The sequence below is a fragment of the Ambystoma mexicanum genome, chromosome 6p, assembly GCF_040938575.1.
Source record: "Ambystoma mexicanum isolate Mex_15411 chromosome 6p, UKY_AmexF1_1, whole genome shotgun sequence".
Lineage (NCBI taxonomy): Eukaryota > Metazoa > Chordata > Amphibia > Caudata > Ambystomatidae > Ambystoma > Ambystoma mexicanum.
Window position 1 is genome coordinate 487,196,865 of NC_090935.1, and position 19,360 is coordinate 487,216,224.

At 51.2% G+C, this 19,360-nt stretch overlaps 1 protein-coding gene across 3 annotated transcripts in view; it reads left to right on the top strand.

Annotated features, from left to right (window-relative positions):
• DDX4 (DEAD-box helicase 4) overlaps positions 1-19,360 on the top strand; it is a 1,871,246-nt gene that overhangs the window by 1,346,570 nt on the left and 505,316 nt on the right. The window lies entirely within an intron of this gene.

A 19,360-nucleotide genomic window follows, 5' to 3' on the forward strand; every position in this document is an offset into this window, starting at 1 on the left:
CAAAAAGGTGCTATAGAATTGGTTCTCCAGCATGGGGTCTGGCATGGATTCACATGCGTATTCCCCGTCGTCAGGCTGGGAATCCTCGGTACAGAAAAATTCAGTATGTTTTGTTTCTGATCTGTCTTCCTTAGTAGTAACCAATCACTGATCTGTGTCATACTGCCCCCAGCCAATGACTGCCCTCTCCCTAAGCCCCGCCTCTGGCAGCGATCCTCAGATTTTTACTGCACGCTCAAGTGTTGGGAGTCCTTGTGTTTAGCTCTCGCGTTTTTTACTGCGTTTTCACGCTTTTTCAGGAGAATTTCTCATTTTTTCGGTTTAATCGAGCCTCAAGCTCCACCGTTTCTACTTCCGATAATGGAGACCCGTTTCGGAATTCTTCTACGCCCCTCAAGGGTGAAGTTTTTGTCGAGTTTAGATTTCTTGGAGGATTCCGGAAGATCTGCGGCCTACCTCAATGGACATGGCCGAGGGCAAGGTGCGCTTGACGCCCGGATCCAAGCTGTTCAGGAACTGCCCTGGATGCGGATTATATAAAGTTTTTAAGGAGGACGAGCATTCGCGATGCCTCTACTGCCTCCATGGGGACAAGACGCACGTGGAGAAGGACTGTGCGTTCTGCAAGAACCTTTCGGAACGGACCAAACAAGATCGTCGTTCCCGCCTCGCCACCTGGCTTGAGAAGGGCACAGCAAGTGAGAAGGCGAGGAAGTCTGAGCGGGCTTCTAAGTCGTTTGAGTGCACCCCGGCGATGGGGGCCCAATAGAAGGCCAAGCACCGCAAGTCCGCGAGCGCCGAAAGGTCGGGCTCTTCGTTTGCCAAGCAGGGCGCTACTTCCCCGGCACGTTCGACCACGAACCAGCGCTCTGGTTCGGGGAAGAGGAAGTCCGAGAACCTGGGTAGGCCGCTGGAGTGTACCCGGTCGATCTCGAAGGGGGAGTGAGGCGTTGACCCTCCCCCCAAGGCGAAGGCCCAGGACGCTCCTAAGGTGGTGAGGGCCATGATCCACCCGGCTAAGGCCTCTACCAAAGTGGTCTCTGCGACCCTGGCAGAGCCGGCTGAAACTACACCAATGGAAACGGCCTCTGGGCCCAGAGTATCCCTGCCGCCGCGGAGGGAATCCTCTTTCCAGCACATCGCTAAGACCCCCGTGAAGCCCCTGGCTGATAAAGAGCGGGGGGGGGGGGGGCGGTGGCTGTTACAGACTCGGAATCAGGCTCTGAGGAGGAACTGGTGGAGACCGAGAGGGGCCTCAACGAGAGGTATATAAACCTCAACGAGAGGTTCGAGAAGGTTCGATCCCAGGGGACGGTCCCTGCTGACATGACCGAAGATGCCAACAACGAACAGGGCCCAATGGAGCGGCCATCCCGTCCGTCGCAGCCAATTGTCCGAGCCCCAGGATAGCTCGGCGGCTATTTTGTTGGCAATCGAATCCTTATGTACCGAGATAAGGACGAGATTACCACGCACCTCGACGGAGGAGCCAGAACCAGGCCCGTCGGGAAGCCCTCCGAACAAGCGGAGGAGAGTCCACCCCGCTCCACCCTTCGTGCCTGCGAGACGGGTGGACCCCTTGCCGGGACAGGATACGGCGACGGACGATGACTGCGGCGATGACACAGCAGACATCCCGTCGTCACTCACCCGACGAGGTTGGCTCTTTCCAAGCCATAACAACCAGGGCATCCGAGCTCTTCCAGCTCTGGCCTGAAGAACAGAAAAGGGAGGGGTTTCTGTACCAACGACGAGTGGAAGACTGTCGTCACGGTGCCTTTACTCGACAACATCTGGGACGAGGGGCTTGCTGTCCTCAAGAACCCTGCCACGACACCCGCCAAGAGGGACAGGTACGAGAAGAAGTACCGAGTCCCTGATGCCTCCCCCTTGTGCCTCAGGGCCCAGCCCACGCCGGACTCTGTCGTCTCGGCAGCGGCTAAGAAGAAGGCAGCAGGCACGGCGGCTTCAACTTCCACTTCCCCACCGGACAGCGAGGACAAGAAGTTGGACTCTATGGGACGACGAGTCATCTCGGTGGCAACGACGATTAAGGCGGCCAATGCCTTAGCGATCGTGGCCCGCTACGACAGGGAGCTCTAGTTCAAGATGGCTCCCCTGCTAGATTTCCTGCCTGATGACAAAAGGGCAGAGGCCCTAGAAATTCTGCAGGAGGGCGAGATGGCGTGATCTGACGCCACAACGACGGGGATGGCTCAAGGCGACAGACTTTCGCCAGGACGTCCAGACCAGAGTGTTGGGCATGCCGTTCGACGGCAACAACCTCTTTGGTACGGCGGTTGATGAGTCTCTACCGGCCATCAAGACCGACTCGCCGACGGCCCGGGCGCTTGGGGTGCTTCCGCAGCGACGGCCCTTTCGGAGCCCCGGAGGCAGACAGGGTGCCTCCAAAGGATCCTGCGATGGCTCCTCCGCTTACCGCCGGGCGGCCCGCTCCTCTTCCCAGGAGGCCTACAGAGGTCGTGGCAAGCAAAGGGGATCCCGCCGTCGTCGTCAAGGAGGCCAAGGCGGCAAGGCCTCCTCCAAACAAGACTGACTCGGCCGTGCCATCGGGTCCTCACCGAAGCACCCTGGCTGACGAAATTCGTCAGCGTTTGGGAGTCCATCTCCACCGACAGTTGGGTGCTGGACACCCTGGCCAACTGGCACTCGCTGGAATTCCTAAAGAAGTGCCCTTGCATTCCTCCCGTGGCCAGGAAAGAGAATGACGTCCCTCAACTGCTTTTGGAAGTAAAGGCGATGCTCAAGAAAGGTGCCATCGAGCTCGTCCCCAGGAGGCTCCTGGGCAACGGCGTGTACTCAAGGTACTTCCTCGTCAGAAAGAAGACAGGCGGTTGGCGCCCCATCCTAGACCTGCGTCGGTTAAACAAAGACATCAAGGCGCAGAAATTCAGGATGGTCACCCTCCAGCACGTGTTGGGACAGCTGGAGGAAGGCGACTTACTATCGTCGTTGGACCTGGAGGATGCTTACTTCCACATCCCCATTCTAAAAAGGCACAGGAAGTTCCTCAGGTTCGTGGTTCAAGGACGCGACTACCAATTCAGAGCCCTACCGTTCGGATTAAAGTCGGTACCCAGGGTTTTCACCAAGTGCCTGGCACCAGTGGCAGCGCGGCTGCGCCTGCAGGGGGTCCACGTCTACCCCTACCTGGACGACTGGCTAATCCGGGCAAGGTCAAGGGAATTCGCCATCTATCATACGGCGAGGACCGTCCGGTTGCTCACAGAGCTGGGCTTCTCCATCAACTACCACAAATCCCACCTGGTTCCATCGCATTTAGCACTGTTTTGGGGGGCGAAGCTCGATACAGTGGAGCAATTGGCCTCCCCTTCAGGGGAGAGGACCAAGACCATCCTGGGCAAGGTACAGCGCCCGTTAGCCACAGACATGGCCAAGGTGAGGTCCATCAAGTCCCTTCTCGGGATGATGTCCTCATGCATCTACCTTGTACCCCTTTGCAGACTTCGGATGCGTCCGCTACAGGAGTTCCTCGACGCCCGCTGGTTTCAGGCGAGTGGTTGCTTCGAGGACGAGGAGTTCCGTCGGGCGATCCTATGGTGGGGTACCCGGGCTGACCTCACGACGGGCACGGACTTTCAAACCCCGGCGTTTCAGGAGACGGTGACTACGGATGCCTCTGGAGGGTTGGGAGGCCCACACCGGAGATCTCCACGCAAGAGGCCTTTGGCTCCCGGAGGAGAGGTCTCTTCACATCAACATCTTGGAGCTCCGCTCAGTGTTCTGGGCGCTCAAGTCGTTCCTCCTGTCCCTCAAGGACAAAGTGGTGAGGGTCTTCACCGACAACAGCACCACGACGTTCTACATACGGAAACAGGGGGGCACCAGATACCCAGCCCTATCCAAGGAGGCCCAGGATATGTGGCACTGGGCCGTCGCCCAGGGGATGTTTCTGGTTCCCTTCCACCTGGCAGGAATAAAAAACCATCACCGACTCACTCAGCAGGGAGCTGCGCTCGTGCCACGAGTGGGAACTGCGCCAGGATCAAGTGGATTGACTCTTCCGACGATGGGGTGAACCCCAGATCGACCCGTTCGTGACAGCGACAAACTCCAAGTGCCAGAGGTTCGCCAGCAGGTTCCCACAGCCGAGGAGCATGGGCGATGCTTTCTCGTTCCCTTGGGACGGCCTGTTTCTATACGCGTTCCCTCCATTGCCGTTGCTGCTCCGCCTCATCAGCTAGCTCAAGAAGTCCAGGTGCAGGATGATCCTCGTCGCACCGGCGTGGCCGAGGCAGGTCTGATTCCCGGACCTTCTGGACTTGTCAACATCCCCGCCAGTCAGGCTGCCGGCAGACGCGGATCTTCTCTCGAGAGAAGGAGGCGCCATTCTACACCACGACCCACAGTCGCTGAATTTGCAAGCCTGGCTCCTGCAGCACTAGAGTTTGGAGGATACGATTTCCCGGCTGATTGCAGAGAGGTTCTTGCAAAGGCCAGGGTGCCCTCAACTCTCAAGTGTTACGGTCATAAATGGAAGAGGTTCTCTGTCTGGTGCCGTTCACAGAAGATTAACCCTCTGCGGATTACAGCCCCTCAGGTGCTGCCGTACCTACTGTCGCTGGCCAAAGCTGGACTGGCTCACGCCTCCATAAAAATACATCTGGCTGCCATCTACGAGACGGGGGTCCTTGTGGTCTCATCGCCTGGTAAAGGAATTTATGTAGGGACTATTCTGATCATTCCCGCCGGTGGAGGCCCCTGCCTCGACGTGGGAGCTTAATGTGATGCTGACCAGGCTCATGGGAGCCCCATTCGAGTCTATGCATTCGGCGGCTTTGAAGTTCCTGTCATGGAAGACAGCGTTCCTCGTGGCCATCACCTCTGCACGACGAGTGGGAGAGATTCAGGCCCTATCTTGCAAGCCTCCATACTTGACTTTTCATGACACCAGGGTGGTGCTGAGGACGCACCCCTTCTTCATGCCCAAGGTGCCGTTGGACTTCCACCTCAACTAGCCCTTGGTGTTACCAGTTTTCTTCCCGTCGCCTTCGATGCCGGCCGAGAGGACTTTGCACTCGCTGGATGTAGCTAGAGCGCTGAAGTTCTATGTGGACCGCACAAAGAGTTTCCGAAAGACGTTACAACTATCTGTGAACTTTGGGTCTGTGAATCAAGGGAAGGCTCTCTCGAAGACTTCCATTTCCAGATGGCTCTCCGGCTGCATCATGCATTGTCACCAGTTGGCAAACCGACCGTTGCCCGGCCGTCCGAGAGCCCATTCGACCAGAGAGATCGCTGCTACCATGGCGTTCCTGTCTGGTGTGCCCGTGCTGGAAATCTGCAGGGCTGCTATATGGAGGTCGACGCACACCTTCACAAGATTCTACTGCGTCGATCGGGACTCCAGGGTCGGCCAAGCAGTGCTGCGCAACCTGTTCGCTTAAGGTGAGCCTGGTGAGGAGGTAAGAGATGCTTATGGTTGAGTTGTTGTATTGCTTAATGCTGAGCCTGTTGCCACCTCCCGTGGTTGTGCATGTGTATACTGCTATGTATTCTTTTATTCATGAGCATGTGAATCCATGCCAGACCCCATGCTGGAGAAGGAACAAGTTACATAACTGTAACTGTTGTTCTCCAGCATGGGTCTGGCATGGATTCACATGCAAACCCTCCCACCTACCCCTCTGCGGCTCTTCACTTGGTCATACTGCCACTTGGCGTGCTACCAAATCTGATGGCTGCCAGAGGCGGGGCTTAGGGAGAGGGCAGTCATTGGCTGGGGGCAGTATGACCCAGAGATCAGTGATTGGTTACTACTAAGAAAGATAGATCAAACGAAACTGATACTGATTTTTTCTTTACCAAGGATTCCCAGCCTGACGACGGGGAATATTCATGAGCATGTGAATCCATGCCAGACCCATGCTGGAGAACAACAGTTACAGGTAAGTAACTTGTTCCTTCCGTCATCACAGAGGGGTCAAGGGGTTTATTCCTGATACTTTGTGGTGAAAAAACCAAACGGAAAGTGGCCTCCCATTCTAGACCTGCGCGATCTCAACAAGACGTTGAAGAGCCTAAAATTCAAGATGCTCACGCTCCAGGATGTGATCCGGTCAGTTCAGGAAGGGGACTTTCTGGCGTGTCTGGACCTGCAATATGCATACTTCCACATTCCAATGTGTCCGCGACAGAGTTCCTAAGGTTTGTGATAGGACGGACCCACTACCAGTTCACAGTACTTCCTTTTGGGCTAAAATCCTCTCCCAGAACGTTCACGAAATGTTTGGCCCTGGTGGCGGCCTGGCTGAGAAGGCAAGGCCATCATGTGTACCCGTATCTTGACGACTGCTTGGTGAGGGGGTCATACCCTATGTCGACTCACACATTTGCAGGCCACCATGCAACTCTTAAAATGGCTGGGGTTTGTGGTAAACTTTGAGAAATCTTCGTTGACGCCGTCGAGAAGCTTGGTATTCCTGGGCACGCAATTCGAGACTCAGTCAGGGTTAGTGAAGCCATCCCTCGACAGAATCACCAAACTCAATCGATTGGCAGGTCGGCTGAGAATCAATACCAGACTATCAGTGAGAAAATGTGTCGATTCTGGGCGCTATGGCGTCCTGCATTCCTCTGGTGGGCAACTGCCACCTGTTCATGAGGCCGGTTCAAGAGTTTCTGGCGGACCTGTGGACGCAGGCCCAAGGACTCTGGTCGGACAAACTGACCAACGACTAGCTCTTACTAGCTCTTCAGTGGTGGCCGAGCTTTCAGAATCTATCCAGAGGGGTACCCCTACAGGAGCCGGAGTTTCAGCTAACCATAGTGACGGACGCATCCCTGACAGGCTTGGGTGCACACATGGGCACCCTACAAACGCAAGGTCGTTGGTCTCGAAGAGAGTCACTCCTGCACATCAACGTTCTGGAACTTAGAGCAGTGCGCTGGGCCTTGAAGCCTTTCCTGCCACACATCAGAGGGTCCATAGTGAGAATATTGACAGACAACACGACAGCAATGTTTTACTTAAGGAAGCAAGGAGGCACGCGGTCCTGAACCCTTTCCACCGAGGCTCAGGTGTGGCATTGGGCTCTGAAACACGATATATCAATTGTAGCTCATCATCTCCCGGGAGTAAGCAACGAGCAAGCGGATTCACTCAGCAGAAAAATTGACCAAATACACGAATGGGAGATAGACAGCGTTCAGTTGTCGAAGGTCTTCGAGAAATGGGGACGGCCTCCGCTGGATCGCTTCGCAACGAAGAGGAACAAGAAGTGCGAGATGTATGCCAGCAGATGGCTACAGGAAGGTTCTCTGGGGGAAGCGTTCTCCTTCCAGTGGACGGACAAGTTCCTCTACGCCTTACCTCTGTTCCCTCTTATAAGGAGAACTCTGCAGTGGATTCCCAGGTACAGGTGCCGGGTCATCCTAGTGGCACCGTGTTTGCCGAGGCAGCTGTGATTTTCAGACCTGCTTCACCGGTCAGTAGATCAACCGATATCGTACCTGAAGGTTCCCAATCTCCTGTCCCGGGAAGAAGGAACAGTGTGGCATCACAATCCAGACAGTCTCTACCTCACAGCTTGGCTCCTGACTTTTCGGAATTTGGTGCCTTGAGCATTTCATCGGATTGTCAGAGAATCCTGCAAGCAGCACGGGCCCCTTCCACCAACAAGTCATACGCGTGTAAGTGGAGAAGATTCTGTACGTGGTGTCAAGGACCGCCGGGAGTACAACCTCTAAAGGTAACTCCAGAGCAACTTCTACCGTATCTGCTACACCTGGTGAAGAGCGGATTATCCTTTTCATCAATAAAGGTACACCTGGCGGCCATCTCTAGGTTCACGAGGAGGAGGCAGTCGTCTCCCTTTTTTAGTGGCAGGCTGGTGAAACACTTCATGAGGGGTCTGTTCCGAACAGTCCCGCCGGTTAAACGGTTTCCACCAACGTGGCGTCTGAATGTGGTGCTAACAGGGTTAATGAAAGCACCCTTTGAACCAATCGCCACATTGTCGATGTCTTGTCATGGAAATTGGCCTTTCTAATAGCTATAACATCAGCTAGGCGGCTATCAGAATTGCAAGCGTTGGTCGTGGACCCGCCGTACCTAAGGTTCTTTAAGGACAAAGTTCTGTCAACTAATCCTTGTTTCATTCCAAAAGTTCCTACGGCTTATCATAAACACTCATCCATTGTCCTGCCTACCTTTTTCGCTACCCCCTCATCGGCTGCGGAAAAAGTCCTCCATACCTTGGATGTGAAGAGAGCTCTAAAATGTTACCTTCATCGGACTCAGCAACTTAGATCTATGCAGCAACTCTTCATTGCATATGGTCCGTCGACGAGAGGAAAAGCAATTTCAAAGCAGGGACTGGCCCGATGGGTCTCGTCGACGATTGCCTTCTTTCAAAAACCGCTACAAGGGCGTCCGAGAGCTCATTCCACGAGGACAACTTTGTCGTCTTCGGCGTTGTGGGCAGGAATCCGGTTGGCAGACATTTGCCAAGCTGCGGCATGGTCAGTGCCTCACACGTTTACCCGACATTACTGCCTCGAACGGCAGCATGCGGACGAGATACAAATGGGAAGAGCAGTCTTACGCCATCAGTTTCAATAAGGTAAGCCCTTTTCAAGAAGGGTCTGTACTTGTTTTAACATATATGTATATATGGACATATATATAGATATGTGCATGTAGTGTTGTGTACTTATAAATGGGCAGTTTACGTATGCATAGTTCGGTATACGTATGCTTAGGGGGGTGCCGGATTGCATTCACAACTCCCCTTTTCAGGATCACTGCTGTGTATTCTATTCTAAGCATGTGAATCCATGAAAGATCCAATGCTGGAGAAGGGGAATAGTTTCTTACCTGTAACTCCATTTCTCCAGCATTGTTATCTTTCATGGATTCACATGCGCCCGCCGGCCTCCCCGGAATGCAATCTACTTATATAACTAGGTTTCACCCCATTCGGCTTTGGAGGTGTCAAAATCTGAAGGGAGCCGCGGGGGCGGGGCATTTAGACCGCTACGTCCTAGTGGGGCGTGCTTGTGCGGCCCAAAACGACGTAGATAGGACACAAAAGTGTCGGGGGTTTTCCTATGGGAAACGGCTTTATAAGTGTCGACAGGGAATATTCTAAGCATGTGAATCCATGAAATATGATAATGCTGGAGAAATGGAGTTACAGTTAACAAACGATTCCCTTTTGCAGTGGCATTTGACATGATTGAAACCTTCCACATCTGTATTGTGCTTAGACTATCTTTTTTCCTTTGTCTCCTCTAGGTGTCCAAGGAATTGTCCCATTTCTCTTTTTGTTCTTTTCTAAAAGCCGCTTCTGTCTTTGTGTTAGTCAGCTACTTCTGTAGTAACTAAAATGTCAATGCGGTCTGGTCTGCGCAGCCACGCACAGCAGCAAGTAGACGTTGATGACATAAATGCCCTTGATGAAATTAACCTGTGTGCACACAATTCTGTTGAATGTTTAGAGTCAATGCTGACGTGTGTGACCAAAACGAAGCACAAGTCGTTGCAGTGCTACATCACAACCTTGAAACACCACTTGCACAGATAGTCGGTTACTAATGCAAAGGGTCGTCTGAGAAAACCCACCTACAGGGGCCGTAAAAAGCGTGATGTGAATTATTTGATTGATGGGTGTAGTGGGACCCCCTCCCACTGTTCGCCGATCGTTTATAAGTGCATTTCTGATTTATTTTCCTAGATTGAGGGGGGACAAGTACAGAAATTAAACCTACTTTTGCAATTAGGAAAACAGCCACCATTGATTGCACACAGATGCAGAATTTAAATGATTTAAGTTTAATTGAATTGTTGACTTGGCACTAACTCTGCCCTGTATGAATGTTGAGAATGTAATGCAACAAACATGTGATGCGTCACACATCAGGTCCCCTACAGAACTAACCAACTATATCGCTGAAGAAAAGCGAAGAAGTTTGTCAATCTCTTCCCCAAATTACTCGAATCAACCCAGTAAAGGTGTAGTACATCACACTCTAAGGGAGTCTGATGATTGCATCAAATTATCCTCCCCAGTCTATCTGCCTTAAACATGGTGCTCAGTTCTTTTGTCCAACTATATGATAACATTTGGGAGGAGGTGGAAGTACACTGTAAATATTGGCCACTATATACACAAGTTGAAGATCTTGAGATGTGCATTGGTTGACTAGCATCTAAAAACATGTCTGATATTAAACATCTTCTTACACAACAGGTAAAGGTTAACAATCTGCCACAGTCAGAACACACAGAACCAGATAACATTGTTGTGCCTATGATCACAGATGACGCACACATTCTAAAATGCCCTCAAACACTGTCTCTGCCCAAGGTAGCTCCTGAAATCGGTGTTTGCCCTGAAGGCTCATAACTGGCTCCACAGAAACAACCACTTGACCTACCAGAGCAGTCAGTGGGAAGATCTACTAAAAGAAAAAAAAACAAAGAACCAGAATGTAATGAAGAAAAAAACAATTCATCCTTAAAATGGCTGAGAAATCAGTCTATTCTTGATTCTTTGCAAAGTCAGACCACCCGAATTAAAAGCCTTTCACCAGTCTTGAGCCCTATTCAAGAGGAAAGTGGGTCCGATTTGTTATCGGAGCTACCCACATCCTCCTGTCATGTTCTCCAAACTAGTACTATAACACATGGCAACATTCCATCTCTAACAAAAATCTTGGCACAGTGCTAATCCGCATCATTGCAGATAACCAGAACAGTTGTAAGTAAATAAACGAAGGGGATATAGTAACTGACTGTCCGACACTAGAAATAGAGACACAAGTCATTGAAGTCTAGCAAGGATGTTTACGTACAAACCTTTCCTGTCGTATGTACCAAACGTTTGTCAGCACCTGTTTTATGCTTACCAACTAAAATATTTTCAGATGAAAAGGATGGTTTTTCTTTCCGAAACACATGCGAACCCTCCTGCCTACCCCTCTGCGGCTCTTCACTTGGTCATACTGCCGCTTCACGTGCTACCAAATGTGAAGCTGGCTGCCAGAGGCGGGGCTTGGGTAGAGGGCAGTCATTGGCTGTGGTCAGTATGACGCAGAGATCAGTGATTGGTTACTACTACGAAAGACAGATCAGAAACGAAACTGATACTGTTTTTTTCTTTACCGAGGATTCCCAGCCTGACGACGGGGAATATTCATGAGCATGTGAATCCATGCCAGACCCATGCTGGAGAACAACAGTTACAGGTAAGTAACTTGTTCCTTCCCCTTTTTAAACTTGTGAAGTGCCATTTTGCTCGGTTTTCACCACAGTATTGCCTATGCTATAGCACTGCCTTGCCTAACTTGTTCACAATCTACTTGGGAAGTGTTGCTGGTGTGTTAAAGAGTCTAAATCTGAATAACTTGTCCTTGCCCTCCCTTTTGAGAAATTGTTAGAGTGCCATTTCTACTTGGTTTTCACGGTGCCGTTTTGCTCAGTTTTCACTCTTGCTCAAACTTGTCTACAATTTAAATGGGGATTTGGGTATACTTTTCTTGGCTGATTAGGCGTGTCTGAAAGACTATCCCTTTCGTGACGTGTGTAGTACCCAAAATCCCTCACGCGCCGAGGTCCCTCAGATTTTTTTTTCCGCCCAGACCACTGGTCGCCATATAGCAGAGCTCTTCATGAGACATTGTTTATCTTACCGAATTGTCGGTTTATCCCCATTAAGTCACTTCGTCCATCAAGAACATCATCGACGAAGACTATTGTGGAATCGTCTACGGCTGTGTGTTCCGATGCCTAAGATTTGGCGTTCGGACTTCCACGTGTTCGGGCCTTTCGGCCGACCTGCACAGTAGGGAGAGTGGGCTCGGGGTTTGCCATACTGTTATGTCTTTCCTTTTTTCCACTGCTTTCCCTTTTGGTCTAGACTCCATTTAGATTCTTCCCTGTGTGCAGGGTTAGGTATCCGTGGAAAGACTAGCACACCTCGTGTAACGCTTGTCTCCCCTTAGAGCACGACGAAAGGCGGTGTTCGGCGTGTAAACCCCTTAGACCTAAGACCCATAGGGAGCGCCGGTTATAGCGGTGGGCCTCGTACGCCATTTCACGCGTGGAGCCTCCTTCCCCTGCCGCGACACCAGCCGAAAGTGACGGGGGCCCGTCGGATGACCAAAAGTCCAATGCGGACGTTATAGACCTTGAGGTGGACACTCCTAGGGCCGCCACGCCCGTCCCCGACCCTTCCAGGCTCGACTCCAGTCTTGCTACAGGGAACACACCCGGCGACGGGGGCGTACAATCGCACCGCACTAAGCACACAACCCAAACGCCGTCTTCGACATCGTCGAAGAAGGCGAAAGCGCCAACGGGCCCGCCGGAAATTTCGGCGGTGCCCACGGATCGGTCAGGTCCGAAGCCTTCCCCGCATCCGCAGCAGCGCATGACGACTGGTCATAACAACAAACTTCAACGGATTCCAATTTTTCCAAGGCCCGTACAGGCCCGAGAACTACGAGTAGGTCTCTACCTGAGAAGCCATCTGCTGGCCCTTCTGGAGCCGCAGAAGACACTTCTACTGCCGACATATCATCTGAGGCGTTGTCTCCCGAAGATTCGGTGACTATCCGTAAGAGCATCAATAGGATTTCTACGGTGGTGGGCCTAGTACCGGTTCCGCCCACAGTTATGGGCCCATCCGCCGAAAAGTTTTCCGCGGATTTGGAAGACGATCCCTAAGACTCTTACGAAGAAAGACAGGTACCCCTCTCAAGCACCCTGAGGAGATCCTCTAACGCCTTAGGGCAGAGAACACGGTTCCTACTCAGCTAGGTCCATTTGGGTCATCCAAGTGGACCACGGAGCAATTTGAGGGTTGTATGGATCGGCTGGAGCAGTTTTTCAGGGCTTCTGATCAACCTCTGCCGAAAAAAGTTCAGGTAGACCCTAACCCTCAAACACAAAATGTCCCAACACCTAGATGTCCAACACCAAGTTGACTATCAAGAAGATGTCCAGATGGACATGTATAGAGACATCTATACAGAAGAAGAGGAGGCCTCTTTTCTGGACAACTATGGGGAAGATCAAGGAGCAACGGACAACTGGGAGGACACCCAGCAGGACGATCACAACTCTGATATCGTTTGCCTCGACTCTCCCCCATCCACCCCGATTCGACAAGCTTCCCTGGTGGATGATCAAACGGCTTTCAACAACATGTTGAAAAAAGCAGCGGAATTCTTTAAAATTGCCACGCTTGAAGCCTTGCCCGAAAAAGATTTTGTGGAGGATATTATTAATGAAAAGCCTCCGGCAAGCCAGTCTATCCCTCTATTGAGCAAGAGACGGCTGGCCCCTTCCTTACTGACACCCGCTCGGACTAGGGCTGTGAACTCAAGGGTCGAAAAACTTTTCCGACCCTCCCCCACTGACCCACTTTATATCAAAGGACACGCAATCCCATACTCGCTGGTGGTGACCAACACTCGCAAGAGAGCAGGGGTTCCCCTTGCCATGGGAGAGTAACCCCTGACAAGGAGTCCAAAAGGTTGTATGCCTTGGGCAAATGGGTTATGTCAGCGGCGGCCTATACCGACCGGATTGCCAATAACACAACGTTACTAGCAAGCTACGTCGACACCCAATCGAACCTACTCCAGGAAGGCCTTCAAGAGGTTCCGGAACCAACCAGAGCCAAGCTTCTCACCATTGTCTCGGAGGGCAAACTTGCCAATCAGAATGTGGTGAAGAATACCCTGGACACCGCAGAGACAGCAGGCCGGTCTCTCGCACAGGGTACTCTCCTAAAGAGGCACGCGTGGCTGCGCATGTCGGGCTTCAGGCCTGAGACCAGGCATCCATTATCAACAAACCCATCGAAGAGGCCAACCTCTTCGGGAAGGCGGTAGACAATGCGTTGGAGACAGCCAAGAAGGAGCACAAGACTATTAAGTCGCTGCACCAAATTTCCCAGAAACCCTCTTCACAGAGAGGCAGTAATTCTCGGCGGTCCTTTCGAGAACAAGCCCGCGCCGCTCAAAACAATTTCGGCACGGACAACTTCAACTCAAGTCAAACTGCTGCAAGCCCCACTTACTAACCCCAGAGGGGTCAGAAGCGCGGAAAGAATAGAGGCAGAGGCTCCAATTCCAGAGGAGCGTCAACTGCGGATCAGAAATGACCACCAAGTCCAGGTCCTCTCCCATACCTCCCCGGTCGGGGGGCGATTAACATCTTTCCTTAAGGCATGGGAGGGGATAACTTCAGACCAGTGGGTCTTAAAGACGGTCGCCCAAGGTTACTGCGTGGAATTAGCCCGACCTCCACAGTTCAGACTGCCGAAACATCAACGCCTTTCACTGGAACATCTGCAGATCCTGATCCAAGAGGTGGAAGCGCTGCTGGGAAAGGTCGCCATAGAAGCTGTCCCTATTCTTCACATAAACAAGGGTATCTATTCAGTGTATTTCCTTGTACCCAAAAAGGATCCCACCATGCGTCCTGTTCTAGACCTGCGCCCCGCGAACAAGTTCATAAAGCCCCAGAAGTTTTGCATGGTAACACTGCAAGAGGTGATCCCATTGCTAAAACAGGGGGACTTCATGACAACATTGGATATGAAAGATGCATACTTTCATATTTCAATGCTGCCAACGCTCAGAAAATTCCTAAGGTTTGTGATTCAGGACAAACACTACCAGTTCACGGTACTCACCTTCGGCATAGCCTCGGCGCCAAGGGTGTTTACCAAGGTCCTGGCAGTGGCAGTGGCACACCTGCGCAGACTTTAATTTCCAGTTTACCCTTACCTCGACGATTGGCTCATCACGGGGGACTCGTTTGACGTACGTTTTTCGAACACCCAAAAAACACTTAGACCTACTGTTCAGCCTGGGATTTTCTATCAACGAAAAGAAATCCAGCTTAGTCCCCAGCCAAGTAAAACAGTTCCTGGGGGCTCTAATTCGTACGGAAGACAGTCTTGTCTTCCCTTCCAGCGAGAGGGTTCAGAAAATGCTCTCTCAGGTTCTTCAGTATGTAGCCAGGCGAGAGGTGACGGTACGCAAAGCTATGCTTTTGCTAGGGATGATGGCGTCATGCATATACTTGGTTCCCCACGCGCGGCTGCGCATGCGTCCCATGCAAGAGTGGCTCAACAGCCAGTGGTGTCAGGCCAGCGGACAATGGGAAGATCTGTTGTCTCGCCAGCCCTCATTCTCTCTCTGCAGTGGTGGTCGAGGGAGAACCTCTTGAAGGGGAAAACCTTAACCACCCCTGCAGTGGAAGCCACTCTCACGACACTCATCTCACACGGGGGGGGGGGTGCTTCTTCACCTGTTTCTACAGACAGCGCACGGAGTGTGGTCCCCTCAGGTAGCGTCCAACCATATAAACCTACTGGAGCTACTAGCAGTGTTCAAAGCATTGAAAGCCTTTCAGGAGAAACTGCAAGGGAAGATGGTGCTGGTCCTAACCGACAGCACAACAGCAATGTATTAACTGAACAAACAGGGGGGCACTCACTCTCCAGGTCTATCTAAGCTGTCCCAAAACATCTGGATATGGGCTCTCAAACACAAGATGTTCCTGATATCCCAACATGTCAATCTTCTGGCAGACATACTCAGCAGAGATTTTGTTCGCAACGCAGGAGAACGCCCAATGCCAAGATTACACCTCCAGGTACCCCCAGAACCGATCCAAGGGGAACGGTCTCTGGATAACTTGGTCGGGGAAATTTATCTACGCACCCCCCCCCCCCCCCCACTCCCCTTCTGAACAAGATAGTACACAAGATGCACCAGGAACCAGTCACCAGGTTTCTGGTGGCTCGCATGTGGGCCCGCCAACCTTGGTTCGCGCACCTGATGGAAATGTCCCTCTCCCCACCAGTCAAGCTGCCCTGCCGGTACAACATGTCTCAGGGCAGGGCGGAGACTCTGCACCCATGCCCACAAGCTCTGAACCCATGCCCACAAACTCTGAATTTAGCAGCCTGGCTCTTGAGGTCATAGAGTTTGGACATCTGCAACTCCCTCAAAGATGCATGGACATACTGAGGGAGGCAAGAAAGACTAACGCACGTTATTGCTATCCTAGCAAATGGAAACGTTTTGTCATCTGGTGCAGTTGCAAAGGCGTCAATCCCACCAATTGCTCGCCTTCACACATTGTGTTATATCTAACCCATCTGTTGGACTCTGGGTTAGTCTTCAATTCCTTAAAGGTTCACCTAGCTGCGTTGCCAGCCTACACCACGTCACAGCAGAAGGTGGCGTGGTGGAAGATACCTGTGATTAAAGCCTTTATGGAAGGGGTTAAAAGAATGTATCCCCCCATCACTCACCCAGCCCCTGGGTGGGATCTAAATGTGGTTTTAACTGGGCTCATGGGACCCCCTTTTGAGCCTATGCATAAAGCTAGTCTGAAAGACCTGACTTACAAGACAGCCTTTCTAGTAGCTATCACTTCTATCAGAAGAGTTGGCGAACTACAGGCCCTCTCGGTTTTGAACCCATTTATTACAGTCCACAAAGATAAGGTAGTTCTGCGCACACATCCCAGATTTGCACCGAAATTTCTTTCAAAGTTCCATGTGAACCAGTCAATCAAACTAACCACGTTCTTCCAGAGACCTACTAATATGGGCGAAAGAAGCCTTCACACACTAGATGTGCGCAGTGCAGTCATGTTCTACATGATTAGAACTAAACCACTGAAGAAAACTAAACAATTCTTTGATTCAGTGGCAGCTGGTAAAGAAGGGGACCCTGTCCCTAAATCAGCAATATCAAGGTGGATTGTCAAAAGCATCACTCTGTGTTACACTCTTGCAGAGAGAGAACTGCCCTTCAAGCCTAGAGCACATTCTACTCGAGGCACTGGGGCATCCATAGCATTCATTGCAACTGTTCCCCTAGAGTCCATTTGCAAAGCGGCATCCTTGAGTTCTGGACACACCTTTACAAAACACTATTGCCTAGACACTCATTCTAGGTTTGATTCTCAGGTGGGACAAGCAGTACTAAGACATCTTTTTTTCTACTGTTCCTTCTCACAACCCACCTCCAACTCTGGGTACTGCTTGCTAGTCTATGCACAGCATGTGATTCTAAGCAGATTAACAAGCATCAGAAGACATGCATTACTTACCGTAAAAGCATTTCTGATGATTGTATCTGCTTAGATTCACATGCGCCCTCCCTGCCTCCCCGCTCGGGGTGGAAGGAACGTAGACTTCTTACTACTTTCTCTTTTCATGTACTCATTCACTATAGCCTTGGGCTCCCTCGTGGCAGAAAAAATACAATCGGAGGGACCTTGGCGCGTGAGGGATTTTGGGTACTACACATGTCACGATAGGGATAGTGTTTCAGACACGCCTATGTCGACGTCCCCTTTCGGTCCCCGAAAGATAAGATGCAATACTCTGCGGTTACCACTGGATGTCGGACCATATGCACAGCATGTGAATCTAAGCAGATACAATCATCAGACATGCTTTTACGGTAAGTAATGCATGTCATATTCATTTTGATACAAAGCTTTGGTCAGTGTTTCCTTGTTCAATAGTACTGAGGCCCTAATGTGTAAACCCTGAATACTGCTCATCTCCCTCTTGAGATAAGGCTGACAGCTTAGCCACAGCTACCAACTAAATCTATTTGGTACAGACTGATACGAAAGGGGATTTCTTGCATGTACCTGTAGTCTTAATCTTCTGTAGTGCCATCTTGTCTCCATCAGGAATCTACCGATTCCAATGACAGGGCCCGGGCATCCCAAAATGGAGGACGCTCGGGGCACCAGTCAATTCAGCACGTAGCTGCCACCAGTCCATACCCTGCTCTGTGGGCCACAGACAGGTGCCCAAAAACATACACTAGGGGCACAGGGTTGTACCCCCACCCATGGGTGCCATAGGGGTATCCCATGGGTCGGTGTTAGGGAGAATTCTCATCTTATGGCTAATTTCCCTTACCTATAGAGTCCCCCAGCAGCTTTGCTGGATTTGAAGGGTTTGTTATTTTCTCCTGCTAAGAGTGCGACTCTTTCTCCCACTCTTAGGCATATTTGCAATGTGTGTTCTATGCTATTTATTTGTGTTTAATGTCCATGGGGTTTTTCTCACCCTCATAGGAACCATCTTTATACACGTGTTACACAGCACCTTCAGTGTAGTGACACAGGGGTGTCATAGTGACCCCCAAACATAGACTCCATACCCTGGGACTGACTACTGTCTCCCAGGGCATGTAAGTCCCCATTGACTTTACTAGTCAATCTTTATGAACTAAACCAGTACAACCCATCTTACTATGGAGGCACTGGGAAGGGTTAATAGTTTTTCCCTGGTGTTCATTTTCGAGAGGGTGCCGTACAGTCCCTCTCGTTTCTGGCTGGTGGCAGTGGTTACTACAAAAAATATTCGACCTCAAATATTTTGCTGTGGGATTTTCCCATTGTTCGAGGGTACCACTTTTACTGACATCCTCTAACATGTCGCACTCTATCCTGAAAGGCTGGAGGGTCTCCCGCCAAGATGACCACTACACTGTGTGAGTGACAGCTAGGCTATATGAATGGGGATCTTTTTGCATAAAAGCAGGGTCCTGAGGACTGGAAGAGCAAGACGTCGCCACTGGAACGAAGAAGCCGAAGAGGAGAGAAACCAAAGACATCTGCCACGACTGATCTACCGGTGAAACCCTGCTGCAGCGTCTCACCACATTTATCCATACGACGAGAGAAGATGTTCATCTGCAAGAGCCTTCTTCCCTTGAGCTGGTGGGGCCAACCAGTTTGCCAATCGCCTTCCCGGCCCTACCTTGGGTCGAATCTCCCGTACCCTGTACTCGGAGGCCAGATAGCCAGGCACCAGTCCTCCCGGACCGCGATTTAAAGGCACGTATCTTTTATTTGTTGGGCAGCACCGTGGCTGGTTTCATTCCTGTGCAGTGCAGTAACTCGAATCTTCCTCCACGACGAGGGTCCCTCTTCCTCTGCTGTTCACCCCAACTGCCAGGAACAACCGCCACTGCAGGAGCCTCTTCTACATTTCAAGGTACATTGTTCCGCCAGGCCGCCCTTTTCGCGTGGTAGTGGTAAGGGTGTTTGAAATCCTTTACCTACCTGTTGGGTTGGCCGCCTCTATAGGCTAACATTGTCTTCATCTTCTGCACCTGCCTTTTTCAAATCGTTAACCAAAGACTTGACTGCAGCTACAAGAATATTTTCCTCCTGGGTCCTTTGCCCTGTACCATTGACTCTGGCACAGGCCTATTGTCTCTGGCTAAATTTGTTAGAACTGCCTTCTCTAGATTGCTTCTCAACTAGAACTGTGTTGGTGCACCTACTTCTTATAACCATCTTTTTCTTCCAACT